Source organism: Ctenopharyngodon idella, chromosome 15, assembly GCF_019924925.1.
Source record: "Ctenopharyngodon idella isolate HZGC_01 chromosome 15, HZGC01, whole genome shotgun sequence".
Lineage (NCBI taxonomy): Eukaryota > Metazoa > Chordata > Actinopteri > Cypriniformes > Xenocyprididae > Ctenopharyngodon > Ctenopharyngodon idella.
In genome coordinates this window covers 20,392,977-20,414,298 of record NC_067234.1, presented here as the reverse complement: position 1 = coordinate 20,414,298, position 21,322 = coordinate 20,392,977, and the positions used below count along the sequence as shown (strand labels likewise).

At 37.3% G+C, this 21,322-nt stretch overlaps 2 protein-coding genes across 6 annotated transcripts in view; one reads left to right on the top strand and one right to left on the bottom strand.

The window, feature by feature from the left end:
- Positions 1-21,322, bottom strand: part of bach1a (BTB and CNC homology 1, basic leucine zipper transcription factor 1 a) — a 139,847-nt gene that overhangs the window by 47,356 nt on the left and 71,169 nt on the right. The gene's annotated exons all lie outside the window — the stretch shown is intronic.
- Positions 1-21,322, top strand: part of cadm2b (cell adhesion molecule 2b) — a 230,285-nt gene that overhangs the window by 153,245 nt on the left and 55,718 nt on the right. The gene's annotated exons all lie outside the window — the stretch shown is intronic.

Below are 21,322 nucleotides of genomic sequence, written 5' to 3'. Positions count from 1 at the left end.
GTCTATACCTGATTTTCATAATTTGTTTAGTGAATCGGGTGTTAAAACAAGGCTATTAAGTCTTTGTAGTGTTAAAAGAGCTTTGTAGCGTTATAGTGGGTTTGTCCTTAACAAATCTAAATCATTTACATAAGGTTCTTTAGAGTTAATTAGAGTTAATGTCAAGACCAGACCAATACCAGATAATGACTGGACAAATCGAGACCCAAACATACAGTAACTCATAGGGCAGGGACAATACATCGAATATTGATTCGCGATACGAAGAATCTGGAGCGATTCCGATATTTTCCAATGTATCGCGATTCTCTTTCGAATCGATTCTGAGCTTAGTTTTTAAACAGCAGATGGCACTACTATACGTGCTTTAGAAACACTCGTACACTGCCTGCTTCCATTTCCTTTACACACACCACTTAAACCTAAAACAATCATTCAGAAAGTTCGAAAAGGTTGAAGCGAATCTTGCATCATAAAAGCATTCTGAGCCAAGGTGCAAGTATATTTAACCACTTACATGACTTCTTCGTGAGCGTTTGAGAGTGTGCGGTTAAAAACTAGCCTAGAGCGCCATCTGCTGTTAAAACTAAGCTCAGAATTGATTCGAGAGAGAAAATATCAGGATCAATCCAGATTCATTGTATCGATCGAGAATCGATGTATCGTCGCAGCCCTAGTAACTCATATTCCCATCCAAGTTATATTTGAGGTACACCAAAGAGATGGGGATGAGATGTGAGATCTATCCCTTGTGTGGGGTCTTAAAATAATGCTAGATCCAGACCAAAGGCCGTGTTTATGTGGTCTCAAGAGTTCTCCTGTGGACCAAGACCACAAAATCAACACTCCAGATTGTAGCAAATGTATTTCTTATTCTAGCAAATGTATTTCCAAAAAAATGTTTGCAACAAGTACAAGTACATTTAACTTTTTTTTTTAATGTATAGGCGGAATGGTACTATAAGGTTCCTACAGATGAGTCTTTAAAGATGACTCTAAAACTCATAGGATATCATTAGGTTTAGCTTTTAAGGCAAGTCAAGCTTACCTGAATTACCTGTAGAGATCTGAGCAAAGTTGTAATATGTACGCTTTGCTGGTAGGCAAAGCTTAAGATGCAATAATCTGGCAGTGAAATGACTCTGGTGTAAATGAGGAGCTGAGTATAGAGACGTTCATGGAAATTTTTCTTGAAATGGAATGGCATAAAGCCCAGGCAGTTGTCGTAGTCTACAAAGGACAGCTGGTGATCTAGGATGACAGCAAACAGCGGCTTGACCTTCAGCTGAGATTTGAGACTGCGAGAGGTTGAGTGAGGAAACTCATCAGGGTATGAGCTCAGGGTTGTGGGTGGACATTCAGTTTGATATGTCAGAGTGGCATACAGAGACCCTTGCCATTTTGAGATTGTTGTCAGCATAGCAAAGGTAAAAGAAGCACCCAAATGACTGTTCTGGTGTAAAGGGGGTACACACTGACACTAATTTGTAGCGACAAGGCAACCGGAAGTCATTCATTTTCACTGAGATTTGGCAATTTGTGTCCACATTGGAGAATGAGAACATTGGTGACGTGAATTTAACTATCTGCAATTACAGAGTGATGCGACGACTATCAATGGGAGTGTTGACCACACTGTAAATCCTAATGCTCAAAATACTTAATTGTTTTGAGCAGGACAAACTTAAATTTAACAAATTAGTTCAGTTAAATTAACTGTTATGAGTATTTAGAACTTTCTTTTTCTTTTGAGTTCACAGAACTGATATATTAAGTAAACTGAACTGTTTTATTGTTTTGAGTTGTATGATCTAATTTCTTTTAATTTAGACTAACTTAAGTTTAACGGAAACTATGCTGGGATTTCTATTTCCCAGCATGCTTTTCCCATGGCACTCGAAAAGGGAGAGTAAATGCTAAAATTAAGTGTTATATAATGTTTTTTGTGCAACATTAATGGATAAGGGAGATTTAGTAGTGATTAATGTTTTGTTATGCTAATTTAGAAGAGTTTCTGTTAATGTGGGTTTTTGGAGAGTTACCATCATGGTGACAAGTGGCGCATGTGGCTTGGTTTGAGAGCAGGTAAGTTACATGTTTTAAGTTGCTGTACTCCTTCAGTAAGTGTTATACCATGCTGCTGTTAACATGTTAGCAAATTAGCGAGTTGGCATTTTCTGAATTTTCTTATTAGGGTTTACAGTGAAGTAAATAACTCATTTGATTTGGAAGACCTCAAAATAAAAAAGTTAATTAACTAAATGTTTTATATTAATTGCTATCAAAGTGTATGAGTTAGCTAACTCAGTACTTCAAGTTAAGAGCAATTATCATGCATGAGTACTACAAACTCAAAACTTGATAGTTCTGCTTACTTAAAATTGGGAACATCATAACTCAAAAAAATGATGTAACTGATTACCTCAAATTTCTTGAGTTAGCCCAACTTATTCGGGTTTACAGTGCAAGGAACGTCTACTAGCAATGGTTCTTCTACAAATTTATTGTGATTTGTTAATATTGCTGTAACCTTTTGACTTTAACAAGCACTAAATTAGCTCTGAATTAACTTTTGGCAAGGTTTTTGAAAGACTGTGTTATATAGTACATACAAAATAGTCTAAACAATGTCTAAATAGCTATTTGGCTATTGATTAACATTATTTTCATAGACGTGTGGCTTATATCTATGTACTTGGCTTAGATCAGGAATGCCCAGCCCTGGTCCTGGAGTGTCACCTTCCTGCAGAGATTCACTCCAAAACACTGGGAAGTTTCTAGTAATCCTGAAGACCTCGATTAGCTGGTTCAGGTGTTTTTAAGTTGGGGTTGGAGCTGAACTCTGTAGGACAGTGGCCCTCCAGAAGGATTGTACACCCCTGATCTAGGTGATATCAACCAATGAGGAAAATCTTTTAGAAATGGATCAGTTATACAGGCACGTATGTTACTGAAATATTAAAAAGATTTTTCATCTGTATCTGTCGAATAACATGAATCATGCATAATAAGACCAGGAATAGGATCAGTTTTGATTTCATGTTGACTTCAAAGGGTAGCTATAAGATCTAGCTATACTTTTTCATGCCAGAAATGTGTTTGCATATTTTAAATGATGCAGGTAAAAGAGCTGTAGGTTTAACCCCAATAGTGCCTGACTGTCTCTGTAATATCATACAGTTGTGAGGTGTTTTAAGCTCTGTCATTAGCATTCAGAGCTATTCTCTGGTCTAGATGTGTTTTAGTGTGTCACTCTGTCTCTTTAAGGGAAGAGAAAAGCACTTGAAGGCTTTTAAACCTAGAGAGGGGAAATCCATTCTCTGTTCTGCTCCCTGTTCCCTCGCTCCCCCATGGCGATAATTTAGTGGGAAGGATGGTACATGGCCCTACCATTAAAAGGGATGTATGTGTGTATATGTATGTGTGTGTGTGTTTGTGCAGATGGGCTACGTCACACTTCTATTGTTGCTCAGCAGTAATTGCAGCAGGATTTATCCACCCAGCCAGTTTCAGGCTATTAGTGCATGAGCAAACTGAATTCTGAGCAGTTCCTGGTTATTCCTTAGCCGCTAGCTCCTGATGCAGTCAACACTAACCTTCTCTCTGTCGAGCTTAGCTGTAAATAGAAATAGCAATATAGCACTCAAAATGGTGTCTTTAGTGAACATTGTTACTTTTTTAAGGCACAAATTGGAAGCTGCTGCATCATACAATAGATGTTAATGAATGGCAACTGCTAATGTGGTAGCACTTTAACATTTAAAAACGTACTCACCAGTTTTAAAGGAACCGTTCACCTAAAAATTAAAATTCTGCCCTCATGTCCAATAATTTTTTTAATTGTATTTCCATACAATGATTAGTCATTATGAATGTTCAAACTCACGGTGAACATGGACAAAGCGACCAAAAGAGTTCACTATTTTTGTATTTCGTTTTAGTGAAATTATACAATTTTAAAGCAGCTGTTTAGGAAACCAGTCATCTATTTCACACAGGAATAATCACAATTCTTTTGTGACTTGCTTTAGGATCTGCAGTTTTTCACTAACAAGGAAAACTGTGCACATTGTGTCTATCTGTATGTCCTATATCATTATGACACAAAAGCACAAGTGGCACAGTGTATGTTGGAGCACAGAAAACATGCTTTATAATTTTGAACATGCGGATCCTGTTTTTAAACCTGCAAAAAATCAGGCCTATTTTTGACAAAATCATTAACTGGGATTGATTCACTCTACAGTAATCATAAGCAACAGTAATCCAGTCTCCGCTCTTATGATAATTACCTATGGATTTTCTAATATCTGCTCAAAATGAATTTTAAAAGGCTATCATAACGAGAAAGGCAGCAAACAGAAGGACACCATGAGATTATATGTGAAGAATTTTTCAGAATTGTGTTCCATTATCCAAAGCATTGCAATGTCTTCATGCAAGTTCATACCAAGAATCCATTATATTTATGTAATGGACACATGAATATCCCATATTCCACATAATGTACTAAGACATAAATAGACTTGATGTTTTAGTATGTTACAGTGGTTATCAAACTGTAGAATATGGATTGGTGCCATCATATGTTTATTACAATTTAATTATTATTAGATTAAATAATTCCTGCTAATTCAAATATTCAATGTTTGGGGACATTTTTGGTGATAAATATGGTACTATGCAGAGCCGGTGCCAGCAGAGCACTGAAGAGTGGGCGTGTGAAGTAATGAAAGGGGGCAATGACGTAACCCCAGCTAGAAAAAACATACATTTGTGGGCCATTCACATATATGTTGGACCGTAAACAAACCTGACACTACTACAACTATGAAACTAAAAGCTACTGAACAAATACAGATGGCAGAGAATTTAACAATATTACTACATAAAACAAAAAGGAAAATTACGTAGGCCAACATATTTGAATATTTGACTCATCTATATCCATGAAATAAACATGTTTTAGACCACCAGATAGATCTGTCCTATATACACAATTTACGTGGTTTTATCATGAACACACACTCATTGCGACGTGTTTAACAAATGCGTAAATTTGTGGTAAGTTAGAACAGCCTGAACTGCAACCTGTGACAACATGGTTCATTACAATAACATTACAGTCAAATAATCAACTAACTGCAACCAATTATCTAGCCCTCTAAACATGAAAAATCATCATACCTTTAGCCTACTCAAGTAGAGCTGTGTCCTTTGTGCCGCAGGAAGTCCGTAGGTTAATGTGTTAAATTTGCCAATTAAAATGTGACATTGTGAAACAGACTGTCCTTAATTAGAATGTTGCTATAGTAGCCTATAGTAGCCTTGGCAATTGAGGATTTTTTTTTCTTGTTTTTTTTTTTTTTTTAAATTGCCTATTCTATTTCATCATAAAAATCCATTTTCACATTCATCTTGACTGAGGGGGCAGGATAGTCCTGGTGAGGGGGCAACGCCAGCCATGGTAATATTGGATCGCCACTTCATGTTTGATGGACATCTGTCTCCTCTCTATCTATCAGTGATAAGAAGCTTTCACACTGGGCAGTTACAGGAATTAGCCACCAAGGCGGTCCCCTGAGAACAAAATTTTCCCCTAGAACCATTTTCCTGGTTGCATTCGCACCGCCAGTAGGAACTCTGAAGTGGCCTAAGCCGTCACTTACGTCCTGCTGCTCTGGTTGTTGTGCGGGACTTTTATTTTGATATACTGTCCTTAATTAGAATGTTGCTATAGTAGCCTAAAATTAATGCTAGAAATCCTAAGCACTTGGCAATTGTGATTATTTTTTATTTAAATTGTCCATTCTGTTTCATCATAAAAATCCATTTTCACATTCATCTTGACTGAGGGGGCAGGATAGTCCGGGTGAGGGGGCAATACCGGCAATGGTACTATGTTTGCCACTTCATGTTTGATGGACTAGCCACCAAGGTGGTCCCCCGAGAACTAAATGTTCCCCTAGAACCATTTTCCTGGTTACATTCGCACCACCAGTAGGAACTGACTGTGCGGCGGACTTTTATTTTGACAGCGCTGAGAAATCCAGAGCCTGAGCACACAGTCTTCATTAGTTTATGATCTGTTTAACAGTCCTATTAGACATACATTACATTAGAACCTACATTATTAGAACCTATAAACAAAGAAAGTAAACGGTATACGAAAAAGTATTAAGCGTTTGCCGTGTGGTTGATGCCAGATGTCGCTAGCAGAGCAGATATATATATCATGTGTTGCTTGGTCTGGCCATCGTACTATGTTGGATCGCCACTTCATGTTTGATGGACATCTGTGTATCAGTGATAAGCAGCTTTCACACTGGGTAGTTATAGGAGCTCAGTTATAGGAACTAGCCACCAAGGCGGTCCCCTGAGAACTAAATTTTCCCCTAGAACCATTTTGTGATTATTATGATTATTTTTAATTTAAATTGTCCATTCTGTTTCATCATAAAAATCCATTTTCACATTCATCTTGCCTGAGGGGGCAGGATAGTCCGGGTGAGGGGGCAACGCCAGCCATGGTACTATGTTGGATCGCCACTTCATGTTTGATGGACTAGCCACCAAGGCGGTCCCCCGAGAACTAAATGTCCTTTTACTTTTATTTTGACAGTGCTGAGAACTCCAGAGCCTGAGCACACAGTCTTCATTAGTTTATAATCTGTTTAACAGTCCTATCTAATACATTATTAGAACCGTTAAACAAAGAAAGTAAACGGTATACGAAAAAGTATTAATAGCGTTTGCCGTGTGGTTGATGCCCATTGTCGCTAGCTGAGCAGAAATATATAATCATGTTTCGTTTGGTCCCTTCAAAATCACGTTGGATTTCCTCCTTAGCGTAAAAGATGAGAAGTGCCTGGACGTCGGTCGATCTATCTCTGTTTTCCATGTTCAAGTAAATATATAGGCTATAAACTGTGTGTTTACACTGCTTTTTAAAAATGGCTGGTCCCAGTGTTTAGGATGCGTTTAACCAGTCAGCGTACACTCACTGGTAGTTTCTATTGTGCTGGGTTAGACCCTACTCTGATGTAGGAGCTAATTTAGTGCCCCCTAAAAGGCGTTCCTATAACTAAAATCGCTTCCAATTCCTGTGGTGTGAAAATGCCAAAAAACGGAAACTTCCGCCAATAGTTCTGGGATCTATGAAAACATTCCTCCGGTGCCAAAGCCCCTATAGATGCCTTTATAAGTGTCATTCTGAATTGTTCAGACCTCTTCCTGAGTTGTTAATGAATGTGGGGCTGCTTTGTAGGAAGCAAAAGACACCGTGAGGTTTTAATGAGCCCCTAATGCATCTGTCTTCCTCTAGAAAAGCTGGAGACTCAAAACCGGAGCGTCCCCAGAGAAACCGCCAGCTCAGCGTTCGCTCTACATGTGCTTTCCAATTTAACTAAGAATTTGCTGTTGTACGTGAAAGGGTGGCCTGAAAAATTACACCAGCTCATCCTCTTCAGGGATATGACTAGACCCTTCGATCCCATTGTAGGCCGCCACAACAAAAGGGCCTCCAGTCCTAATTAAATATATTCATCTTCAGCCCACACTATAAGACTTACTCCCCAAACATCTTAGCAAATAGGCCATGGTTACTTTCATGGTCAGCCAATTAATTAAAGTATGTGATGTTGCTGTATGTTCAGTGATTAAAAATTAGGTTGTCAACTTGGTCGTCTATGTCCCTGTAGTTTCTATGTTATCTTTCTATTCCTCAGCGGATATTTGGACTCAGGGTGTCAAAAGTTATCAGTATTTCAGTATAAAATTGATACTAAAACAAATATGTAATGATACCCAAGGGTGCAAAAAGGGAGTATTCAACGTATGAAATGCAAAAGGGTAGAAACAAAAACAACAAATTTTTAAATATAAAAATATTTTTAGATATACATCATATCTAAATATCTCACATTTATGCCCTAAAATAACCTAAATCACAATTTAAAAAAATATTTTTTTCTAAAGCATGCCAACATTGGTCATAGTGTTAATTTCATAGCGAAAAATGTTCATCAGTGACCTTTTTTTCCATTGGGGACGAGACGACACCAATGTCGTTAAACGATAACTGTGGCTATATCAACATGTAATATCGTTGACGAAAAAAGATGAAATTAAAATGTAGTTAAAAAAAACTTTACCAAAATCTCTCATTGATTTTTATTACAAAAAAAAAAGAGAGACAAAATATTACAGGCTGTTTCATGCTTGCGGTTGCCAGATATCAAGAGTTTAAATCCCCCAAAAGGAGCTTTGTATGATGCATTAGTATGATGGTTTTTTTGGGGGTCATTTTGACCTGGAGAGGATTTTTTTTTTTTTTTTCTGTATTGTAATCGCATTGGACTTAAACTTACTGACTTCGCTCACACAGGGTATAATTACTTCCCAAAATTTTGTGGATAATTTTTTAGGATTTTTTCCCCACCTTGTTACACTTGTTGTTTTCCCGGTCAAAAATGACGGCCTGCAAAAAATAGCTTATAAATCTCGTTATGCTATACGTATTATCACAAAATATTGAATTCAATCTTTTTGTCAACTAGTTTTCTTTCAATTAGGACAGGTTTTGTATTTATTTTTGAAACTGACTAGCGTTCTCCATTGAGATATTCTGTTTAAATTAAACTGTAGATCCAGTCTGTGTTCCTTCACGAGCCGCTTGCGCTGTTTGCTGTGACTTAATTAAAAATAGCTGACAAAACTAACACTAATTGGTCATGTATATTTCTCAACATATTCCACTTAGTTATTAAATATTTCATGCTTATTACATCTGAATGGAGGAAGCTGACTAAAATCAACACACATTTTCACTAATTTCTTTAGTTGTCTGCAGAGCAAATGGTGCAACATTATTTAATTGAGCCTAATAATATAATCAGGATAAAAATGCGTGTGAACCCATTTAAAATAACAAGAAGAAGATAAATTAGCACATTTTTAAAAAAATGGAATTTTGTTATAGGACTTGTTCTTTCTTTTGTCTATCATCAATATGTGTTGCATATGCTACTCTTTTCTTCGGTGGATTCACAAAAATCCCATTTTTGATTCAGTTAGCATCATTTGTGTGTGTGTGTGTGTGTGTGTGTGTGCGTGCGTGCGTGCGTGCGTGCGTGTGTGTGTGTGTGTGTGTGTGAAAAATGTGACCAGGTATTAAAACAAAAAAGTTTCCGTTGTAAACGTGCATGTGCCAGTATTGCCAGTTTTATGAAGTAAAAAAAAAATGTAGCAATTGCAAGACAATCTTTTATGTAATTTCATCACGTTGCAAGTTCTCAACCAGTAATTTGGGATGTTTTTTGGTGCATTTAGACCATTTGATCATGTTTTGCATGTGTGAGTGTGTGTGTACAGGCGCACGTGTATTAATACCAAAATGAAGCCTTGCATGAAAGCTAATTCATCCTCACTCTCATTACCTCAGCATGGGGGCTCTTTCACAAGTAATGAATTTTAATTTTCCTGTGCCCAGCAAAGGTTGACAGACATACCAATCACATAGCATTCAAAATGATATTACCTCTCGCATTAGTTCTCATTTAATCTTCTGCCAGCTTAAAGCCACAGACTCACTGCGAAAAGAGAATTGATCAGATAAGCATGCCTTTCATTCCAAAGGCACTAATCATAAGTGCACACAGGGGGGAAAAAATAAATAAGAAATAACAGCTGTTCGGCCGACTTGTTTTTCAGTGGCTGTCTTTTGATCTGGGAGAAATATGTGCTAGAAATACCTTAATGGATCTGTCTTAGACCCCTGCTGTGACCTCATATACTGTACAGTTATATTAAAGGTCTTACCAGACTGGAGACAATACCACTGCTTTCTGTTCCATAAATATTTTAAGTCAGTTGTAATCTTTAAAGGTGCAGTAAGCGATTTTTGGTAAAATACTATTGAAAATTGGATTGGACCAAGCACCAAAACACACTTGTAGCCAATCAGCAGTGAGGGGCGTGTCCAGTCATGATGGATGAGGAGAGAGAGCTCAGTGCGCAAGACAGACATTAGCAGAATGACTATAGAAAGAGAGAGATGGCAGAGAAAATACAAATGAGGAAAAGGCCAGGACAATATAACTTTAAAAAGAAGGATTACGATCAGGCAAGAGGTAGGACCCGCGTTAATATCGGAGAAGCTTTCCAGCGCTGGAGAGACCTTAAGGAGCGGGAAGGCCTGAAAAAGGACCCCGAGGTTGCTTTATTTCTTCTCGATATGTGAGTGACGTTGGTTTTTTCTTTTGGTTCCCCTTTTAGTGATCGCTATAACCCCTTAATTTTGTCGCATTTGTAAAATATTAGTTGCTTGGACTATTGTCTTATGTAGGGAGCTGTTCGTGAAAACTGTTCATTTTTTTGGGGGGGATGGAAGGGATGACTTTGCCATCGAAGGAGTAGAGTAGCTAAATAACAATTAGATGTTCAACCTAAATTATCATAGTAACACAAATTGCTTTCACATGTTGATGACATGATTCCCCTTGGGCGGCAGACACAGCAGAATCCGTCATAGTTGTTGCCTGTGTTGTATAGCGTGAATGTGGGGGTGGAGGCATCAAGATAGGCGCGTGTTTGTTTTGGTGATTTCAAAAATTGATAGCTTTTACCAGAAATCACTTACTGCACCTTTAACCATTCCCAATGGGAGGAAAAATCACAGTTGCTGGTGTTTGACATGGATAGACCTCAGTCAGAACAGAACTTATTTCTCTCTAAATTGATGTAAAGAATGATTTTACCAACATTTTACACACATTTACATTACAGGGAGAACAACTGGAGACTTGCTCCTGATTCTCAGGTTTTTCTTCTGAGAAATACAACCAGATCTCATGAGTGTCCTTTAAGAGTTTATTATGAATTTATTTATAATTTCTAATCTAATTCTTCAAAAAACATGATATGAAATCTACACTATGCAATCCACATTAATTTTATAACATTTTTTTTTTTGATTTAATAAAATCCTAAGAGTTCATTAAAATCCTATGAGATTTTAGGAGGAAAAACCTGAGACAGAGTTGAAAGATTTTGGAAAGTTTTTCAAGACATACTTTGAAAGTTGGTTTGGCAAAGCCTAGTCTGAAAGTTTTAAGCCTTGAAGTTTGAAGGTTATGAAGCATTTATACAGCATCTTTAAGATTCAAGAGACGAGTCGTCTGTATTTGTGGTCCGTTTTCACAGCAGAGAAAGACTGTAAATGATGAAAGTATATGTCAGCTAAAAGTTAATTTTGTCAACATGTAGGTGAGCATAAGTTATTTTGAGTACGGCTGGTTTGAAAAGATGTATAATACGTCAGAACAGGCTGAATGACTGTGCTGAGTTTGGTGGATATGAGGTTAAAAGCTCTAGTGGTTTTCAAACAAGACTTCGGGAAACTTCTAAGTGGGAGTTATTTTAAAATAATTAATTGAATATTGTTTTGAACAGTTGGATCTTGGGGTCAAAAAGTTGAGAAGCACTGCACAAGGGCAAGTTAAAGAAGACCTATTGTGCTTTTTTACATTTTCAACTTTTTTTTGATGTGCAATGTTGCTGTTTGAGCATATAAAAGATCTGCAAAGTTACAAAGCACAAAGTCACTCCAAAGGGAGTTATTCTTTTTATCAGTAAGCACTGTTTTTGAACTCTTGACTAGTCTTGAGTTTTCTTCATGAATGTACATCACAATATCCCTTATTTAAATAATTCCCGCCCAAGGCATAGGCAAAAAAAAGGGGTGATGCCTGGTTGAGTTGCATTAGTGGTATGTTGAAACCATAGACTGTAAAAAGATGGACAACACACCTGCACTCTTTTCCGTTGTAGAAAAGTGAAGCCGCCAATATCCCAATATGGCGCTGAGATCTTGGAACCCGGTAGTGAGCATTAAGTGGAGCCGCGGTATCAAGGCCCCGCCCACACCGCAGAATCAGTTAGTATAGTTTACTGCAGAACAATTCATGTCGGTGTGAAATTAAAGTTAAAGTTCCAATCTCCTCCCGAAAATCTTGAAAAAGGTCTGTTGGTGCCTCAGTGACTACTTCGCTCAGAGAAGTATGCTAGTATGTGGTTCCGAATCGAGCAACAATTATGGTAAGGGGCGTGAGATTTCCAAAACATTCTTGAATTTTTGAACACTAAAACCTATTCTAGTAGCCCCAAAAAACAAAATCAAGACTTTTTAAAAGGGCATAATAAGCCCCCTTTAAGATGAAATGTTGGTTTTGGGTTGATGATTTTGAAACCTTAACCCAAGTTTTGTACTGTTTACTTTGTCAATCCAACATAATAAAACATAACTGAGAAGTCTCATGAGCTCTGAAAGCGCAACCTCTGAGCGATACATTTTTTTCCTCTGGGCTACTGAGAATCACAAAGCAGCTGCCGCAGAGAGATTCGCCCTGAGCTTTCATTGAATCCTGTTGTGCAACATTTCTACAAATGCTACTGCTGGCTTTAATGCTGATGACTAAGGCAGACACATTAGTCCAGATAGGGGGGTGTTATCGCTGTGTAATGAATTGAGATGGTTGTTCCTCTGGCTGCTGCATGGTTATTTGTTAGCTTTTTTTGGTGGTGCCCAAAGCATACAATGTACAGTGGCTTGCTTGGCTGCTTTCTGGTCATTCATCAACGAGTGATTTCCATTATGTGGTGCAGTCAGCTGAAACAGAAAAAATGCTTTTCTGGATGTGCGGTTCATTCATTCATTCATTCATTGCTGCTTCCTGCTCGACCTAAGCACAAGTGTTTATGAGATATGTCGGCACTTTAATTCCCCTACTGAGAAATTTGAGTCTTTAAGTTGATTCAATAAGAACAGTGTTGGGGAAGCTTCGAAACTGTAAGCAGTCAAGCTAGTCTGTTAAAAACATTCACAAAAAGTACATTAAAGCAGAATTTATCTGGCACAAAAACAATGAGGATGTCAGTTATAATGACAGGATTAAACTGAACAGATAATCTGACAGTAAATACAACCCCTTGTGAAAAAGAAGTACACTTTAACATACTTTTAAAAAGATTATTACAGAAATAAAAGAATATTAAGTACAAACTGAATGTAATGTTTTCTGAAGCTTAATTGTATGTAATTGCAATTAAATAAAATTGTATTATAGTTTTAAAAAGCCTTTTTAACCCATTTAATTGGGACTTAAGTACATCTTTATATGTAATTTCATAATTACTTCTATTGTCTATGAAATATGGTTACTGCTGAATGTACTGACAAGCATTTATGGCAACTAAAATGTAATTAAATGTCATCTCTTTTGAAACTCGTACGTCATGTATTTAAATATATTTGTAGTTACACATTAGTAATGATGAAGTTGCAATTTAGTACATTTATGGCTTTAGTATGTTAGTCAACACATCAAAATAAGTGTACTTCATTTAAAACATGAAATGAAAGCATACTTTCTTTAAGTACACATATGGCCTTTTATTTAATTATTAAATATGATGTGGTTTTTAAAAATATACTTTTAAGATTTAATGTACACTACAAGTGTACTTTAATTGTGAATTTAATTGTACAAGTAATCAATTAAATTCCATTTAATTGATTATTAAATTGTTTAATTAAGGTTTATACATAGTTTCCATGACAGAGTTCAAGATAAATCTTTTCATTACTACTGGAGCTGCCAGTTTGCTAAGTTTCAAATAACTATTAAAGCACAAATTATGCAAAAGTGGCAGCTTCTGGCACACTCGGTGTCCGAATTCACTCACTCATTCATTCGCTCCCTCAAGTGAACTATATTAGTGGACTACTAGGGAATGGTGAATGAGGGTATGGGGAGGATTTCGGACACAGCCCTAGACTACCAATACACAGGAAACAGGAACTTGATAGACTTCAAAATAAAAGGCATGACCCAAAAACATAGAAAACAGACCAAAACCATCACAACATCAATTTCAATGTAGAGACTACAATGAATTAGTGAATTGCTGTTTTAACTGATTCATTTACACCATTTAAACATATCAAAAATTGCTGCTTGTCGAAAATTGTTTACGAAAATCATATGTATTATGAGCAGAATACAGATTAAGGTCTGACTTAGTTGATAAATGACTCGTCTTTAGTTGCTTAAAAGCTTTTATATATTTGTATAGTCCGTTTTTTCCTCATTTGATTTCAGGTCAGTCTACTCCATTTACAGGCCACAACTACACAAAAGGCCCTTTGGGCAGTATTTTACTGATGCTGAAGCTTTGCCCTGTTGTAATAAAGGGTCAAATAGAGCGAATAGCTGATCTGGGATCTGCTTTAAGTGGTTTGGACTAAAATGTGAAACGTAAGCTGCTGACCCATCGTCCACCTGTACCAGCACAGCAGCGTCTGCTCTCACAGGGACAAGCATTTAACAGCCCGTACACAAACGTCTTTCTTTATTTTCTCGGCATAAGAGCGGCAATAAAAAGAGTTCAAGGAGATCTGAGATTGAAGCCATCAAGTTAACAGTAAAAAAAAAAATACAGCTGGCGTTTAAATATTTTTTTTCTGAATCCAGGTATTATGAAAAATGTAGTTAATTGTTCATTGATTTGATGGAGTTTAACTGTAAGATGTTCATCGCAATGTCACATAACTTTAGAACTTTTTTGAAAGGAAGCTAATGCATCATTTATATGCCTCACATTCAAGTCTGTGGCACAAACTTGTATCCAAAGCGACATGCATTTAAGAAACACCTTTTTTATATCAGTTAACATTCTCTGAGAATCAAACCCATTATCTTGCTAGCACCATGTTCTACAATTTGAGCTACATGAGTGTCTCCAGTTGTGATGTTCTGATCTATTTTTCAGTTGAACTGTGTTGAATAGGACCGGCACACTGCTATGACATTATCTTTGCATTTACAGAGCAGATCAACATCAAAATCTCAGAGTTTATCTTAAAAGTAAAATGAACACTTGAGATTTATAGACCTTTTTTTTTCTCAAGTTCTTTCTGAACTATTATACAGTTGGATAAAACTTAGTTTCTGTGTGGAATGTAGTTCATCAGTTAAGAAATAAGAAAGGGAAAAAAAAAAACTTTTTTTATTACATCAGCAGCCTGTCTCAAAAGATAACACTCTTTGTATAAATCATGAACTATAGGATTAAGGAAAAGGCTGTTTTGAAATTACAAGAGTTAGACTAGGATAAAGAATATGATGGTGTATCATGTTAAAATTAAAACTTTCTTCCCTTCCATTGTCAATAAAGTAACAATGTCTGAAACACAGCTTCCACAAAAGTCACTTTCAGACCAAGCAACTTTCTGTTATTCAACGTGGTAAACCTGTGTGATCAACTTGAACCCGTCGCAAAATCTGCATGGGGAAATCTTTCGCCCTCATGCAGAATTCCAGATTGTGTGGATTACCTATTGTACTGAGCCCTGCACATAACATGTGGGGAAAAAATATATGAATATCGTGGCCACAAATTAATAATTCGTTCCCACTACTTACTAATACGTGAGCAAGTTTCACTAATTCGTTCCCCAGTTTTAAGTAAATAATGCACACGATATAATAATTAGTTCTCTCGGTTTACTGAATTATGGCCATGTTGTAATAATTCGTTCCCTTGTTTTAGTTACCCAAAAATGAAAATTCTGTCATCATTTACTCACCCTCATGTTGTTCCAAACCCATAAGACTTTCGTTCACCTTCGAAACACAAATGAAGATATTTTTCATTAAATCTGAGATTCCTGTCCTGCCGTTGACAGTCAATGTCCAATTTGACACTTCATAAAATTCATAAAGAGATCATAAAACTAATCCAATTGCTCAATTGCTCTCGCGCGTCAAGCAGGTTCGGTTGAGCTTCTGTTTATGTTCGATCAATGTTTATATGTGAAGAAAAGCCTAAATTCAGTCTGTTCATCATATAAAGCGATCAAATCATGGGAATGATTTCTTAATTCGTGGGAACGAATTCTTAATTTGTGGCCACGATGTATATGTATTTTTGTCCTCATGTCATGTGCAGGGCTCCGTACTGTTGAAATAACTGCCGAAAAGTTTTTTAAAAAGTTGCCGAACAACGGTAGATGTGACTACACCTTAAGTGGAGTCGCAAAAAAATCGCATTTCTTATTTGTGTGTCCTCGTTTTCTTCCCTCGCTTCCTTTCCTTTCCTCTCTTCCTTTTCCTCCCCCTTAAGATTCAAAGGAAGGATACACCTGTTGCCCTGTTTACACCTGGTATTAAAGTGTGTTTTGGTCGATCGAATCACAAGTAGACGAGAGAGACACATTCTCGTTTACACCTGGTGTTTTAATCCGTCTCTTTTGTCCATTTTCAACCAATCTGTCCTGATTTCTTCAAGGGGAGGGTCCCTGGACTGAGTTTTTTCAGATCTTTCGATCAAATGGACGAAATAAGCTCGCTCAATTTACATATGAACACGTCCGGAGACGACAGAAAAAAATACGGAGAGCAGCTTTCGTTTCTGCTCAAGACCACAGCGAATGTGCTGAGTGCGTGTTAGAAATCAGGAACGTTGTGCTTGGTATGTTTTTCGTATTCAAACCAAACTTGGGTCTCTAGATGACAAAGTTTAAATCCTGTCTGGCTAGCGCGCTTCCCATAATGTTTACGCATTACGTCAGTAGGCGGAGAGTAGGTGGTCTTTTGTGGCTGTTCGAACGCATTCGACCACATGAGCATTTACACTATGAAAGCAATCCGGTCCAATGTGTTGTCGACTACCTCTGGAAGTGGTTGAAAGTTTACACCTGTATTTAGTGTCATCCACTTGTGATCCAATCGACCAAAACACATCTTAATACCAGTGTATCCTCGCTCATGACTTCCCAGGAAGCTTCCTCGCTCCTCATTCCTCGCTTCTTTATGGTGCAATTAGATAATTGAGATGTCCTTCAAGATGGCTGAGTTTGAACAGTTTCCAGGTCATGGGCTTGAGGATGTAGGAGCATCAAACACTCCCCCTGCTGCCATTGGTCAGACAAACAGTAGCCCCACCCCAAATTTGTGCTATTGGTTGAGTTACTGTTGCTGTGTCAGGTTGGTTGGGATGCAATGTTTTGATAGCCCCACACTTTTTGAAAAAATTACCCTATAGTACAAATGGTTCACTCACAGATGTCTGTGCATATTAAGTGTGAAGAAAGTATTTTAACATTGAAAAAAACTGCACACTTCTCTTTTAAACTACTCCTCTGCTGGAAATGAAAGTAAAACTCCATAATCCTAGTCTCTTTTCTGACCTTCCAATTAATTCTTAGTCTAATCACTTGATTTGTCAGCCAGCATCACTATTTAACATTCACACTCCGTGTCAGTTTCAAGAACACCTCACACCTCATGTGTTCATGTTGTTCTGGAATAATGAAGGAGGCAGTCGACACTGCGGTCGGTACAACACGTCCATAGCATGTGGGCCTTGAATGAGACAGATCCCAATGTCACCTTCAGGAGAACGCAGCAGTGCCTGGCGCTTTTGGGAAGCCCACACGGTGATCCCCTACTGCCACGAGACGAGTATTAGCTTGTGAATAATTTCATGCATGCTAACACACTGATTTACGAGCCACTTTACACTTCCTGCGATTTAGCTGTAAATAGAACTGGATATTCTGTCTGAAAATACTTATTTAATATGTATTATTTTATGTTTTTTGAGTATATAATATTTTATTTAATATATTTATTATATTATATCAAATATTTTTCGACAGGATAATCAGTTTTGCATCATGAACATATTCAGCTAATTTGTAAGAAGATAAAAGCATATATACAATCATTCAAAAGTTTGGGATCAGTAATATCTTTTTTTCCCCCTTTTTTTTTTATTCCAAAATTGTATGCTTAAAATTAATAAAAAGTGACATTAAAGACACATATATATATATATATATATATATATATATATATATATATACATATATATATTGTTTCCAGGAGCACGAGTGTTTTCAACATTGATAATAATAATGTTTCTTGAGCAGCAAATCAGTATATTAGAATGATTTCTGAAGGATCATGTGACACTGAAGACTGGAGTAATGATGCTGAAAATTCAGCTTTACCATCACAGGAATAAATTACATTTTAAAATATATTAAAATAGAAAACAGTTATTTTATATTGCAAGATTATTTCATAATATTATTGTATTTTTATCAAGTAAATGTAAAAAGTTACACACTTCGAGACCACCTGCGACATTGGCAAATTTTCCCTGAAGCTAAATGGGCTTAAAAACAAAGGAAAACTGAGTTGAGATGCAACCGGAATGCAATTAGGCGACTTTACAGCAAGACAAGGAAAACAAATGCGGAATAAGTCCGAGCAGAATCCACTGAGGCTGCGTGATTAAGCCTGGCTTGGATGTCCCCAATGCCCCTTACACACACACAGACACACTATACTTTCCATCCCCCTTTCCCAGATGAGACACAAGACAGTTGCTAACTCGGATCGAAGGCCCACCATAGTCTGGATTATGTGTCAATTTGCCACCCAGCTGCAGTGGCAGTGTCTCCCTTGCCGAACATGACTAGCTCTAATTAGGCCATGCTACCAATTACTGCTGATCCCAAGTCAGAATGAACAGATAGAGAGAGGGAGAGAGACAAAGAATTACACCATTGTTTCGCTTTCTATACCCAACCGCTGTGCTAAATATGTGCAATAATCCATTATTTTGAGTTTAACTGGTTTAACACGGTTTTATTATATGTAGTATTCAATAGGACCTATAAGTCGATAGTTGGACCAATTTAGCTGATCATGAATCCCAACTACGCACGGTATGAAAGGTTGTATAGTTATGGAAAAAGAGCATTGCTATGCCGTTGTAGACATAAAATGCATCAGAGTAATCATTAATTATAATACTTCCTAAGAAAAATTAGAATATGCAGCAAATAATGAAAAACCTGGCATTATTTACTTGCCTACATGTCGTTTGAAACCCGTATGTTGTTATTATTGCTGTGGAACACTAAAGGACGAATCTTCACATAACTCTTTTCTGTACAGCAACATTTTTTTTTTGTTACAGCTATTACTGTGTCGTTAAGCATATTTTAGCAACTTAAATGTATTTTCAGTAGCATTGAGAGTAGCTGTTTGAAGTGGCATAGCTTTTCCACAAACTATACGCCTACCCAGCAATTAGTGGTGTAGCACGACCAAATGCTTTTAACTCTTTCCCCGCCATTGACAGAGTTTTCCGGCTTTCCATGTGGTCACTGATATACGTAGGGCTGGGACAATACATCGATTCTTGATCGATACAATGAATCTGGATTGATCCTGATATTTTCTCTCTCGAATCAATTCTGAGCTTAGTTTTAACAGCAGATGGCGCTCTAGGCTAGTTTTTAACCGCACGGTGAAATGCTGACGAAGAAGACTGCTGGACAGCGCTCGTGCGTTCAGTTAAGTCATGTAAGTGGTTAAATATACTTGCACCTCGGCTCAGAATGCTTTTATGATGCGAGATTTGTAATTTGCTTCAACCTTTTCAAACTTTCTGAATAATTGTTTTAGGTTTAAGTGGTGTGTGTAAAGGAACTGGAAGCAGGCAGTGTACGAGTGTTTCTAAAGCACGTATAGTAGTGCCATCTGCTGTTTAAAAAGAATCGATTCGAGAGAGAATGGCGATACATCAGAAAATATCAGAATCACTCCAGATTCTTTGTATCGTGAATCAAGATTCGATGTATTGTCCCTGCCCCAGTTATATGGTAGGGGGCGCTATTACGTATCTTTTTTTTTCTTTCTTTTGATATATTGCATGTTCAGATATTCATACAACAAAATATTTTGGGGGCCATGAAATTTTTGTGAAAATGATAAAAAATGCTGGCAGTGGCTGGCAACTTTTTTTTAAAAAATTTTTTATAAATGTTGGCGGGGAAAGACGATCCCATCCCAGGAATAAGGGTCTTGTCTAGCGAAACGATCTGTCATTTTCTAAAAAACATAAAATTTATAGACTTTTTAACCACAAATGCTCATCTTGTACTGCTCTATGATGCGCGACACGCCAACGTAATCACGTTGGAAAGGTCACGCGTGACGTAGGCAGAAGTAACGCAGTAGGAAAAACTCCATCTCATTTTCTCCTCCAACTTCAAAATCGTCCAACATTGTTGTTTTACCTTTTTTTTTTTTTTTTGTAAAGAGCGTTTGGCTTAGTCTTTGCATGTTTGCTTTGTAGACACTGGATTGGTACTTCCGCCTACGTCACACATGACCTTTCCAACGTGATTACGTAATGCGTGGCGCATCACAGAGCTAGTGCAAGATGAGCATTTGTGGTTAAAGTATATAAATTTTTTTTTTTTTTTAGAAAAAAAGCGATCGTTTCGCTAGACAAGACCTGTATTGCTCATCTGGGATCGTGTAGAGCCCTTTGAAGCTGCATTTAAACTGCAGTTTTGACCTTTAACCCGTTGAACCCCAGTGAAGTCCACTATATAGAGAAAAATTCTGGAATGTTTTCCTCAAAAACCTTAATTTCTTTTCGACTGAAGAAAGAAAGATATAAACATCTTGGATGACATGGGGGTGAGTAAATTATCAGTACATTTCAATTCTGAAGTAAACTAATACTTTAATACCTCAGTTTAGGAAATAATCAAACATGCTCACCTAAACGTTGACTGTTTCTTTCTCGAATGTTAAGATGGAATGCCTGATTCATTTGAACGAGTTAGTTAGTTCCTACTGTCCTCACTCTTATGCCTGCCATTGGAAAATCAAATTCATGCTAGTCAATCAGTTCATTTGAACCAACCTGATCTCATGAGAAAACATAACTATTTTCCGTTTTGGCAAAACGGTGGCAAATTTGTATTCATTTTGTACAATTTCTTTCATACAAAAACACAAATCTAAAGTGACGTGTAGCCAAGTATGGTGTCCCATACTCGGAATTTGTGCTCTGCATTTCACACATCCATATGCACACACACAGCACTGAGTATTGAACACACACAAACCCGGAGCAGTGGGCAGCCGTTTTTGCTGCGGCACCCATAGAGTGATTGGGGGTTAGGTGCCTTGCTCAAGGGCACCTCAGTTTTGGGTAATGAGAGTGGAAGAGAGCACTGTTCACATTCACTCCCCACACCTACATTTCCTGCCAGTACTGAGACTCAAACCCAAAACCTTCGGGTTACAAGTCTGACTCTCTAACCATTGGGTCCACCACTAAACCTAACCATCAGCTGGCCATAATCAAGGACTGGTAATATCTATTTTATGATAGTGTTAATTAAACTACCCTCATGATGACCCTGCTGTGTGATTCTGAATCACTATAT